Source organism: Centroberyx affinis, unplaced genomic scaffold (genome assembly GCF_046629955.1).
Source record: "Centroberyx affinis isolate AG114_WGS23_722 - 3 ecotype Tasmania unplaced genomic scaffold, CSIRO-AGI_Caff_v1 ptg000718l_1, whole genome shotgun sequence".
Taxonomy (NCBI): Eukaryota; Metazoa; Chordata; class Actinopteri; order Beryciformes; family Berycidae; genus Centroberyx; species Centroberyx affinis.
In genome coordinates this window covers 500,058-512,500 of record NW_027279335.1, presented here as the reverse complement: position 1 = coordinate 512,500, position 12,443 = coordinate 500,058, and positions in this window count along the sequence as shown.

The following is a 12,443-nucleotide window of genomic DNA, read 5'->3' as shown; positions in this document are numbered from 1 at the left end:
AAGAGAGAGTATAGTTTGCTTCGTGTCATTCTGGATGATATGTGAGAGAAAGCGCCGGACGGTTTGAGTGATAAAGTGCTTCGATAGCGACGCCTCAAAGATATCTACATGCCCTCCCGTTGCCCCCGTAGCTTTTGGCAGCGCGGGCGTATAGCGAAGCGAGATACCGTAAGAAAATAAAACATGGCCCCCACAGCGCTGGACCTAAGCCCCTCTCACACCGAGTCAAAACACGCCGCCGCACGTACACACACACATGCGTATCCACGCATTTAACGCCAGCCAACCGTGAACTCCCAGGCATCCGCTTTCACCCGGCCTGGCTGTTCATCTAGCGACCCCGCTGTCCAGCGTCCAAATGGCACAATTATCTGCAATTTATGCTCAGACAAAACGGATCACTTCCCCGGTAAATGAAATTCCCCATTAGGAAGAGCAACAAGGGGGAGGAGATAAGGGCAGTAATACTTTCATTGGTTTCGAGACACAATACACAATACATGCCCACAGTCTTAGCCGTCGCGCTGTTCCCAGACATATCAGCCATACCGATGCATTGATACACTCTTGTTATGACAGCCTGGCAAAACTTTTCGCCGCAAATCATCGTCACTGTCTCCTTTTCTTATGAGAGCCTCTTCTCAGGGATCAGGTGTTAGTGGATTTTTTAAATTCCTGTGAAAAAAACAAAAAACAAAAATAGAAGAAGGGAAAAGATGCATGCTTTCCGAGAAGGAATAGAAGAGGTGGCTCTTTGAGGAAAGGGGAGAAAGAGGTGGAGGGCCATTTGTAGGCTCATTAACGAAACCCTAAACTAGGGGAGTCCCGGCCATTAAACTCACAACTCAGACTAATGTCTCGGCAAGATGTCCTCTCTTAATGAAAGATGAGGAATTAAAAAGCGGTGGAAATCCAATGCTATGCTTGGATCCAACCGCATTCCCCATTAGCGTTTCAGATATTCATTAATCATACTAATGAGCCTGAAGAACTCAGTGGCAAAAATAAGAGAGCTTTGAGACATTGTTTTGCAATGTTAGTGTGGGTTATAAAGACGTCTGGCTCTTCTCCAGCTCTGTTCTAACCAGGAAACAATAACAACTGTATCTAGTTGATTCAATCTGTATCATGTTGACATTGCAAAGTGAACCGAAGCAATTGTTTCGAAAGACTACAAGTGAATGTATATTGGATCTCTTCCCGCTCTGAGTGTCTTGTTAAAGTGTTATTTATGACAAATAAAACTGTTCCAACTTAAAAGTCATTTTTTACGAGGCATGACTAAGTTGCTCAAGCCTTCCGGATGCTATACTGAATTCAAATGACTGCCTTGATTTACATCCTTCCCTCTTGCGCAAATGTGCTTGTTGAGACAGACTATGCATTCAGCTCTATTCCTGCATGTATGTACACAGGCATGCACACTTGGTTACTCTTCCAATGTTATATATCATCAATCTGTGATGTTCAATGCATTCCAGTGTCCCACTTTCCCTCAACCTGGCTCGCCTACTCCAGTTAGCCATTTCCCACTTTTCCCAGAATTCCCTTGGACAACCCCTAGAGAACGTGCCTGAAGTTGTAGGAGAGAGCAATAGCGATAGCAACTGAGTAGTAACAGCAAGAGTGTGAGTTTTTCTCATACTGAAAAAGCAACATGTCTTGCGGTTGCATTGCATTATGGTCAATTAAAACTACTGTTGGTGGAAAAATTTGTATCTCTGCCTCTTCTACTATTAAACGTTGGTGTGAAACGGTGAGTGTAGAAAGAAGCCCTTGCTCTGATTCTGAGGGACTGACACCAAAACCTAACATTCACTGTTCAATGTTTTAGATTAAAAAAAACATATAAAAAAAAAAAAAAGGTTGTTCATAGGTCTCCATTGTAGTGGAGTTTCAACAAACAACAAAATGGACCCAAGAATGTAATGTACAACAACAATACAATAGCTGTTTATTTTTGTCAGTGTTATAGTGTTTTAAACACACAAGCAAACACATGCACAACACATTCAAAATCATGTCCACCCCCAATACACACAATCATGTACACCCCCAATACACACCTGAAAGGACACAGTCACACACACACACACACACACACACATGCACACACAGATCCCAAGGTCACCTGTGTATGACATAATTAAGGGTATAAATGACTGCTGTGTGCCGTTCTAATGACTGATCTGTCATCACTTTTCATTAAGTGCTCTAGGTTTACCAAGGGGAGACTGTCCTGTCTGCACAGTCTGGTATGAGACTGAGCTGTGGCTTTTGGACGCCAGGACAACACTAAGGACCCTGGAACAACACATTGTTCTTACTGATTGACGCCAACTTCCAGTAAACTTCCAGCACTGAAGAAACCGGTGTTGCGTGTTTTGCGTGTATACACAAAGCTTGCGACTGGGGTCAACGGCCCTGTGTCCTTAAAGGCAAATTCCAGCAAAGTCACCGTTTGGAAAAAAAAAATAACATGCTTCATGAATTCCCAAGTAGTCTACAAGATGTGCTGCTTGAGCAATCACACGCTTGTCCAATCACCGGGAAATAGGAGTCGTTTACGAAAAGAACGACCCTTCTTCCACGCAGCTGAATCACGCTCACAAAGGTTGGGTGAAAGAAATGGCCGATCACCAAAACAACGTCATGAGGAAGAAGCAGATGTTCCCCCCCAAATTAACCGCTTATTTTTTGAAGTGCGAACTCCCCAGTAAGACTGTCTTTCTGCCAGTGGGACGTCAGCGGGGATGGTTTAGAGCCAGAGCCCGGGTCCAGGACAGGAACCAGAGCTTCCAGTGTGTCACCCTGGACAGAACGCACAGCGACAGGGGGAGATCCTTCTGTGTGTAGCCCAGGAACACTGCTGACAGTGTTTAGACAACTGCTTAAGTCTCTGTTTCCCGCTATTACTCACCATGCCTTCTCCTTCCTCCTATAAGTCTCCATCCTACACCTCCGAGAACATGGAGGAAGAGATGAGCGCCAGAGACGGACAGAGGACAAGTAAACACATACAAAAACATATACACATGCATGAGCACGCGCGCACGCACACACACACACACACACACACACACACACAGTTTTCTTCTGTCACTAGGTGGTGCTGGAACCTCCCTTGAACTTGTTAATAAGTGTCAGGAAACGTCATTTGTAAATATCACATAAACTGGCTGAGAGCAAAGTTTCCTATCACTTCCTGTGCTTTTAGTAGACAAAATCCTGCAATACGTCAAGGACATCTACAGAATATCTGCTCAGAACAGAGGCAAAGATGTTTTTTTCCCACAGCACTGCAAGATAACATTAGTATCGGTGAGATTAAGAGAGATTTGAGCGGAGAGCCATTTCCTTTTTAATTAAACATTAATATCATGGGCAAACATTCTACATAAATGATTGATCTTGTTTATCACAGGCAAACAAACAAGACTATCCCAATATGCCCTTTCATAACAGCACTTATAAATAGCTTTGAATCAAATCCCTCAAAGAGGGAGAAAAAAAGCGAGGAAAAACAACCAGCGAGTGAACATGCTCCCACTTCCAAGAATAGGCTGTGCCACAAGGTCCGGGATTGGATCTAGCGATAAGCCGGCCATATGAGCCGCATTCTCTATCTGCTGTGACCCCGCTGCATGTGAGCCGCAATAACAAAGGCGCTCAGCAGCGGGGCCCCAGGGTCCGTTTACTCAGTGGCGTAATGTTTGTGCTCTCATGGCCCTCGCGGCAGCCGAGTGCAGCCCTTATCAGGGGGCCCTGGCCCGGCTCGCACCGGCCCTCTGGAAGGCCGCAGCTACGCCGCACTGTGTATTCTACCACTGCAAACAAGCCGCGCACAAAGGAGAGAAAAAGAGCAAGGGTGAGGAGGTAAAGAGAGGGATAGAAAACAGAGAGATCTAATGCCTGGGGGTCTTGGTTGCTTTCCATAAGGGGCCCCCATCCCTGCTCCTCTGGAGGGAATGGGGGGGGGAGAAGGAGGGGGGGCAGAGGCTGGGAGTGCATTCCTCTCTCTCCGTGCCCTGGAGGGGTGTCGGCTTTTGGCTGCGGCGCGGGGAATGAAGGCAGGCCTAAGCCCCCGCAGACACGCAGGCCTCGGCTGGCTGACGCTCAGCTGGACTGTCAGCAAGCGGGACCCAAGGGTCTCCGAGTCCACCGCTTTACCCAGAGAGCTGACTGACCAGCTGGGCTCTCCGTCCGCGCCGCCTGTATCCTGCCCTTATGCGATACAAAACAAAAACACAGACCAGACGTTCGACACAAGCAACAATCTTGACTGTGAGAGAAAAAAAAAGACGAATAAAGAGAGATTCTGAGAGAAAACAACAAGGGAAAGAGCGTTGATAGAAAACATGTCCCGCTGCGAGCCGAGCTGAACTCATTTCAGTCGTTGGTGAGTCACAGTGCCAGTCCAGCCAGGGAGAACAGGACTGCTCCATATTTTCCATCCCCACTGCTGCTCTCTGGGCTCCCCTCCTCGACTGGCAGGCAGGCAGGCAGCAGGCTGGCATCGCCGCTGCAATTTCCAAGTCTGTCCTTTCTCAGAACGCCACAGAGAATAGCGCTTAACGTCACCGTTCGAGTTATGTGGACTAATTGAAAATATCACGTCTATAAATACCTTCCGACCGCAGCGGCAGAAAAAAAAAAGTTGTCCATCTAGAAAATAATCCCTGTAGACTCGTGGAGAAATCAATCATTTTTGAAGTGGTGATTATGCTACTTTGAAAAAGCGTGACTCCCTCGTCCAAAATGAAATCAAAATTTCCTATGTGGGATTAACTGCAACTATGCCATGCCAGTGATTGATGCGGAGATCTTCTCTCCCCGAAACCCACCAAATAACCTGTTCCAGTTTAGCAGAAACTATCCCACACTGTGACCAGAACAGGCCCTTCCTTCCTTCTACCAACCAACCAAGCCACCAGCCCACAACTCTCTCCCTCTTTCTCGCTTGTTCTCCCTCACTCTCTGGTTCTCCCCAAAAACCGAAAGTAAAATAGGATGCAGACTTGCAGACTGCTTTGCATTGCAGTGCACCCATTAAAAGGATAGAGAGAGAGAGAGAGAGAGAAAGGGAGAGATGGAGAGCTCTTTTTGGTCCCCAAAAGTAGAGGAATGTTAAGCATATCCCTAAGAAGATTAGGGGTCTCCTTGGTATAGCACACAGCTTTCCCTGGACGTGCCAAAGGACCCATGTGGATCAAAGCCGCCTCTGACTTCCTTGTCATTAGCCGTGGCTTATCCCCAAATGCTTTCACCCTCTGATACTGACCCCCCTCATTATCCCAGTGCACCCATCACTTCTGCTGGCTTTGGAAACAGAGTGCAGGGCTCTGGCACAGGATGTGATCCCCTCTCAAAGACCCCCTTCCTCTCTTATTGAAAAAGTTACACTCACTCACTCAAATGTGGATATAAACACGCAAGCCTAGAGGCCTTGAGTGTGTGAGCACACAACACACACACACACACACACACACACACACACACACACACACACACACACACAACATACAGTATATATTGTTTTACTGTCAGTGAACATTTTCCCTTTTGTGTGCTTTTCCCACACATTTTATGAGCAATAACTATTCAGTTTTGTGTAAAACAGCAATCCACAAACAATGTACACAATCAATCATTAATACAGCATTAACATGAGGGAAAGCTACAGGTACTGATTTATGGAAAATATATGATGTACTTGAGCAAAAGGTAAGATGGAAAAAGAAAGCCTAAAAAGAAACTAGTGAAGAATTGTCTTGTTTTGATATTGGTGCTTATTCTTTTTGCTATTTCTCTTCCTTTGTTTACAATGCTAAATGTGAATTTGTTAACATTCCTCCATTGGTCCTTTGCCTTCTGGAAGCCATTAATGTCAGGCACTGCTTGCCAAGAAGGTTATAGGAATATTTATACACTTATGGCTCTTAATCAAAACAAAGATAGGTCATCCGAGCCAAACATTTACAGTATATGTTGTTTGTGAAATAGAAATAATTGCTTCAGATACTGTGCTGGTTGTAGGGATTTGTAATTAGTATTCAGAACAGTGTCAAGAGATAGGAAAATACAATTTGCCGCCACTTTGTGATCCATCATAACAAACTAACCATTAATAGAACGCAGTGCACCCCATTCACCCCGCCAACAGCCCTCCAACCAGCACCGTATCTCTAAAGTCAATACAGCTCGATTAGCCATGAAGTAAGTAGGTTAAGAGCGCCTGCGTTCCCCCATGTATGAACACATTCCTCTATGCTGTAGATAATCCAACTGCTACATGGGAACAAGCCGGTCACACACAGATGGATTGTTTCCTCAAAGTATAAAAGCATATAGTGTACAGCAATCCAAGCGTTCAGTGTGTTTGCTCAGGGTGTGTGTGTGTGTGTGAGCGTGGCCGTGGCACGGCTCGGTCGGGGTTGCTGGGAAGGCCACCTGAGCGGGAGAGAGCCTGCACACCTGTTCTCTGTTTGGTCAACAGTGCAATCGTAGCCCGGTCACACGGCACAATGCTATCGCCACCGATCTGGAGAGCAATCCAGCGCTTATCTCTTATTGGCTCTGATTGCAGCCATTCAGCCCAATTAGGAGCTCTCCCTCCTGTTCAGTGAGTTCCTGCCCTCCAGCAGCCTGGCCCTGCTGCGCGGCTGCTCCAGTTCCTGGACTGGGCCGAGCCTGCCAGGACATTGGGGGGGGGGAATTTGGAGTTAAGCAAACATCACGGGACATTACTGCACTCACATTCCCACATATGGATGTGTTTGTGTGTGTATGAAAGAGAAAGAGGGCGGGGTGGTGGCTGTTGGGACACCGTGCACCTTGTCACACCAATTAACCACGACTCTTTTCACATAAAGACACTACTCGCTGAGCGGTTTGTCATGGATGCTTGGTAATGTGAGCAACGGTGAGCAGGTAGCGGTTCAGTATCGTGCTCAAAGGCTCCTGGAAAAGGATTCTGGCTGCTGTGTCTACTGAATTCACGACCTTCCAATCACAAAATGGTCTTTTTAAACCAGCAGACCACCCTGCCTCCATCTGTAAAATCTATATTCTACCCACACAGCACCAATCACTATCCTGCCACACAGTGATTCAATTAGGGACTCGCGTTGCCCTGCTATGGATCAGCCCTGCCCAGTGAGGTTGCAGCAGGGAGGGTGAGAGAAGGCAGAGTGCTGGACTCTGTAAGAGGCTGCGTGGTGCCAGGCCTGGACCAGCTAAAGCCCTCCAGTGCGGGTAAAAAAAAAAATGCAGAATCTGGCCCTGACCCTTCGTTCACATCGCTGCCCACCTCTAAGGGACCAGGGAGGAGGGAGGGGAGTGGGGTCTTTGAACACACCTCAGAATAGAGACACACACACACACACACACACACACACATATACGCTATTTCCCTTGGATGGATTCACCGGTGTACGTCACCAGCCTGGCCCGGTCTGACCATTGCCGTGGTGACGATTCACAGCCCAGCCATTAACACTGCCGGGGCCACTGGAAACCTTGACACAAACCTGGCAACGCAGCCGTCCCGTCCGGGGTTAGTGACACACACACACACACATATCATCGTCCACGCACATATTCCATCTGAAAACTCCAATTACACTCAATGCTTCAGAAAACAGAATCGATCTTTTCATGCCTACGGTTGGGTGCGGTGCCAATGTCTGACGCCAGCTTCATGCCTGCTCACCCATTTACCTTCCCATCATCCCGCCTACATTCCTATATGTGTGTGTGTATATGTAGAACCAGACCTGGGTCAAATAATATCTGAAAGTAATTCTTAGCATTTCTTTTAACCTGCCTGGAGACCCAAATGGGTATCAGGATATGGCATCAGGATAATGCTTAGGCTATTTTGTCAGTTAAAGAAAAGTGTAATAAATTGACAACAAATAGTTTAATGTGATTTTCTAAACTTTCTGATACTGATTATATTGTATTCTAATTTTTGTTCTAAGGCCATAGGGAAACACAAGACAAAGAGGAAGCGAGATCTCAGTAGCAGGACAGAGGTATGGAGGGAGTACAATGCCTATACACAGGATGAAGATGAAGCACCATATATATCACAGAGGTGTTGATGAAGAGGAAGAGGAAGAAGATTCATCTCACTTCTAGATGTGTCACCCTGCGCCCCCCCCCCCCCCCCGACAGAACTGCGCAACGTCATTCCTTGACAGCTCAGAGCGCTGACGGAGAGTTCTGGAAAACCAGGACACTAGCCAGAGACAGAGACGACACTGGATATGAAGAGGGGATTTAGGGAGAAAGGAGAGATGAGAACCCCCTCTCACTCCTAATAAAGAGTAGTGCTTTGGTTCAAGTGTGTACAGTGTGTGTGTGTGTGTGTGTATGTGTGAGAGAGAGAGAGAGAAAGAGACCATGCACACCAGAGATAGTCTTTCAACTTTGTGGAGACAAATTCTGCATGACACTGGATAGTGGACCACTATTTTTCATATCATTTTTCAACAGGCTTAAGACAGTGATGTTCCTCACCACGACCCAGATTCATTATATCCATGATACTGTATTTCTCATTGGGACACTCAGATGATGGAAAAAAAAAGTCATAATCAATGAAATACATATGACTAACAGAGTGCAATAATCTCTAGGATCATAGATCTGCTCCCCTACTTTTGAGAAATTATTCTTGGATTGCCTTGAGAGGCAGCCAAGCCATGCCACAGTCACTGAAAATCAAACATGCCAGGCATGGCACATATGAAAGTCTTTACGGGACCCTATAGTGTGCCTCATTCTTTCTTTCATTCACCTCCTCCCCCCATTCTCCCTGTCATGTCATCCTCGGGGCTGTGTAAGCTCTGTGGTTTTGGCATGCCGGTGCAGAGATCCCAGTAGTTCCTGTTGTGGGGAGGACGACTATTACAACCCCACACTGCTACAGTTCACAGAACAATTATCATAATTATCATTTCACCAAAATGGAGCTATGATATCCAGTGATGCGGCTGCCATGGGGTTTTGAATGTCAGTTTGATTCGCCTGATATGTTTCTATTTTGCAGTCTGTCTTTAATTTTCTTCTTCTCTTTTCTGTGTATTCAGTCGTGGGAAGCAGTGACATGGCCGCTCACAGTAAGAGTTTGCCATCGGATAAGTCACTACTGCAACAAATTTATGGACTAATGACCTTCCAGTCAAGCCGTACTTTAAGAGGCCTACCGATGCCCAGACATGCTGATCCATAGAAAAACACAATGAAAAAATTACATAAAAATATTATGACCATTATAACCAGAGCACTTGAGCTGCCCGATGCCAGACAGTGTGGAGCTACATGGAGATGGTGTGCGAGTTTTGCGCAAACACCAAACGCTTACTCTGGGCTTACACTGCCCATCTGGCAGCGCACAGGGTGACCAAAGCCAGTCCATGCACAGCGGAGGGAGAGGTGAAGAAAGAGCAGCAGAGTAATGAGGAGGAGAACAGAGCGGCAAGAGATGAGGTGTCCACGAGTCTCCACAGCAGAGGGAAGACAGGGAAAAAGTGAAGTCAACATCAGTTTATATTTTGCCAGGACAATGCGAGCATCCATCCTCCATCGCCATCCAACGCCTCTTTTCCCCGAGCCGCAGCGACTGTCGGAAATGACCGTGACTTCACCGATATGCGAAGCGGCGCGCATTAGACACCAGCACGTCTGCCATCGAGAGCCAATGTGCCGCCAGGGGTCAAAGGTCACATCTGAGATTGGGCTGGGAAACCGCAACAGCCAGAGGAAGGCGGATAAAGGAAAAGACCCATACAGGGTGTTCATGTATTCACTGGCAAAATGAGAAGCAGCAGTTTATTAGAGAGAGAGGGAGAACAGTTTTAAGTGGAGGTTTAGCCCTCATGTATGTTCATGTTTCCTCTGTGCATGTAACCCTGCTATCTGAGCCAAGTCACAGCTCCACTTTCAGAGGAATCGCTCTCCCCGGTGTTAGACCCAGACTCGAAAACATCTAACATTCACTTCCTATGGGATTTTTCTGTGATCAGTTGAAAATTGAGCTCGAGTTCTAGGGTTATCTAGCTGGGAGAATTAGTGTAGGAGAGGATGTTTGACCTTTGGGTTGGGGTTGGTTAAACCTCCGCAGAGCACAGTCAGAGGAGATTTACACATGCACACACACACACACACATATAAACACACACTTCCCTTTCCCCCTTTACCATTAACACAACCCCACCATCACGTCCACCACCCTGTCCCATTCCTGCACACTTCCACTCACACAGACGCTGCATTTAACAGAGCACTCTTGCATGCTTGAGGCAGCGCTAAGTCCCAGTGAAGCCACATTTCCTTCATTAAGATATATTTCACTGGGCCAGGCATCGCGGTGCAGCCTGTTTCAATAAGACCCCAATAGACTCAACCTGGCTCATTTATCACCATTAAGGAAGTGCATGGAGCCCGGACAGGTGCTGAAACCTGCTAAAAGAAAATTCCCTGTATTTTGACACAAAACACCATCGCTATCCATCGCTATCAGTATTTTGCACTGTGGGTGATGTACTGAAAGTACTTTCTGTCTGTCTTTTTTTTTTTTTTGCTCCTTCCATTCCCTGGCTTCCTCTCTCTGTTCTCTCTTGTTTAAACAATATTTGCAAATACTTTTCTTTTTTTCTTTTAGTCTACTTAGCTGCCAGAAAACTTGTACCAGAAACTTTACAATCACAGGAAAGTATTTTAAAGTCAGTTTAAACTTACCTGACTATTTTAATTATCTTGATGGATTAAACTCCACAAATCTAGTACTCCATGCATGTTAAAATCCCCCATTATGAATTATGTACAAATAGTGTTTGACCCAGGTCTGTTTTTTGTCTTACATACTAACACACAAACACACACTCAAATCTTAAGAAAACGAGAAGCAACTGTTTCCATTTAGCCACTTAATTTAACTACTTAATGGTTCCTGAACGCCTTAATCATCTCAGATACATTTGTGTTACTCACCAAGAAAACAAACCCCTGACTCTGACATTCTTCGCCAGGCGTAAAGCTCAAAGGCAATTGCAGAACAATTGAGCCCCGGCTTTTCAAGTCTGATCGATTGACAGGATTCAGAGGTGCAGCCTGAGACATCTAATGCAAAGAGATCGTGTCACAGCTTGTGTCCTGTCTTAATTCTCATTATGCTGACATGGAAAAGTAATTTCACTGTTTGCTCTGTTTTCCTTTAGTTGAGTAGACCTGTTGAAAAGTCTAAACTTGTTATAATACCCTCAGCAGACAGTGTGTGTGTGTGTGCATGCGTGCATGTCTGTCTGTCTGTCCTGTCTGTCTGTAAGTGTTTGCATGTAGGTACGTGCCTGTCAGTGTGTTATGTGTAGTGTGTATGTGGTACGGCCCCAGGGTTTGCTCCTGGGCTGAATGTGTGGAATCCGCCCACTCTCTCTCTGGGTAAACTTGAACCCGGTGCCCTTCTCCATGGCAAACCTCACCTGGCCCAGGTGTGCTTTCCCCCTCCGCGGCCACCGGTGAACCTGCATGAGGAGGGCTCCTAGGCTCCGAGGCTCCGGGCCTGCCGGATCACCCAGCCGCCCAGTCCTGCTCCGCAGCTCATCTCCTGGGCCGCTCACCTCCCCCTGTCCAGGCAGCCATGTAATGAAGCCCTAATGAGCCTGTCACTCCAGCTGTCACTTACTCCTGCCTCGCCCCTCACCTGGGAAGAGAGAGAGCAGGGTGACAGACGGGGTGAAGAGAAATTCATCAAAAAAAAAAAAAAAAAGGAATAAAGTGAAGATAACAACATTATCTGGTTGGAACTGCATTAGTATTGTAGAGACATCCAACTGGGTTAATAGCTAGCTATCTAACCATTGGAGGACACATCATACAGCAAAAAATAGCAAGACAGCAAAAAGCAGGCTAACTTTTCTGTGGATGCAGTTAGCTAAACGTTAGTAACCTAACAGAGTTAGCTATTCTAGGCATTCAAAGAAGTAGCTAGCTAGCTAGTTAGTAGCCAACAGACCACTTACCTAATGTGCTATAGCAGCTAAGCTAAGGTGATTATCAAATGCAAGAATGTAAAGTCTATAGCCTACTTGTGTCCTTATGGAGAATGTTCTTCCCAAATTGTCTTGGACAGAAATTACTCAAGAACATAAGTGCACAGAGAATGCAACTTCACAAATAGGCTATATGCTTGAGGTAGTGTGATCAATACAGACACACAGGTGTTCATTTTCCCATCGGTTCAGCCAGCTCTGTACTAATGACTACAGCGTTGTTTGGACTTAATACATTATTCTCACAATGAGCTTTCCATTTATTCTGGTTGGCCAATTTACCATCCAGTGCATCCTCAGCTGGTAAGAAAATGTACGGCATCTTTATCCATCCTCTGTCCTTGTGTTCTTTTGTTTTTTGGAATCATACTTCAGCCATTGGATATT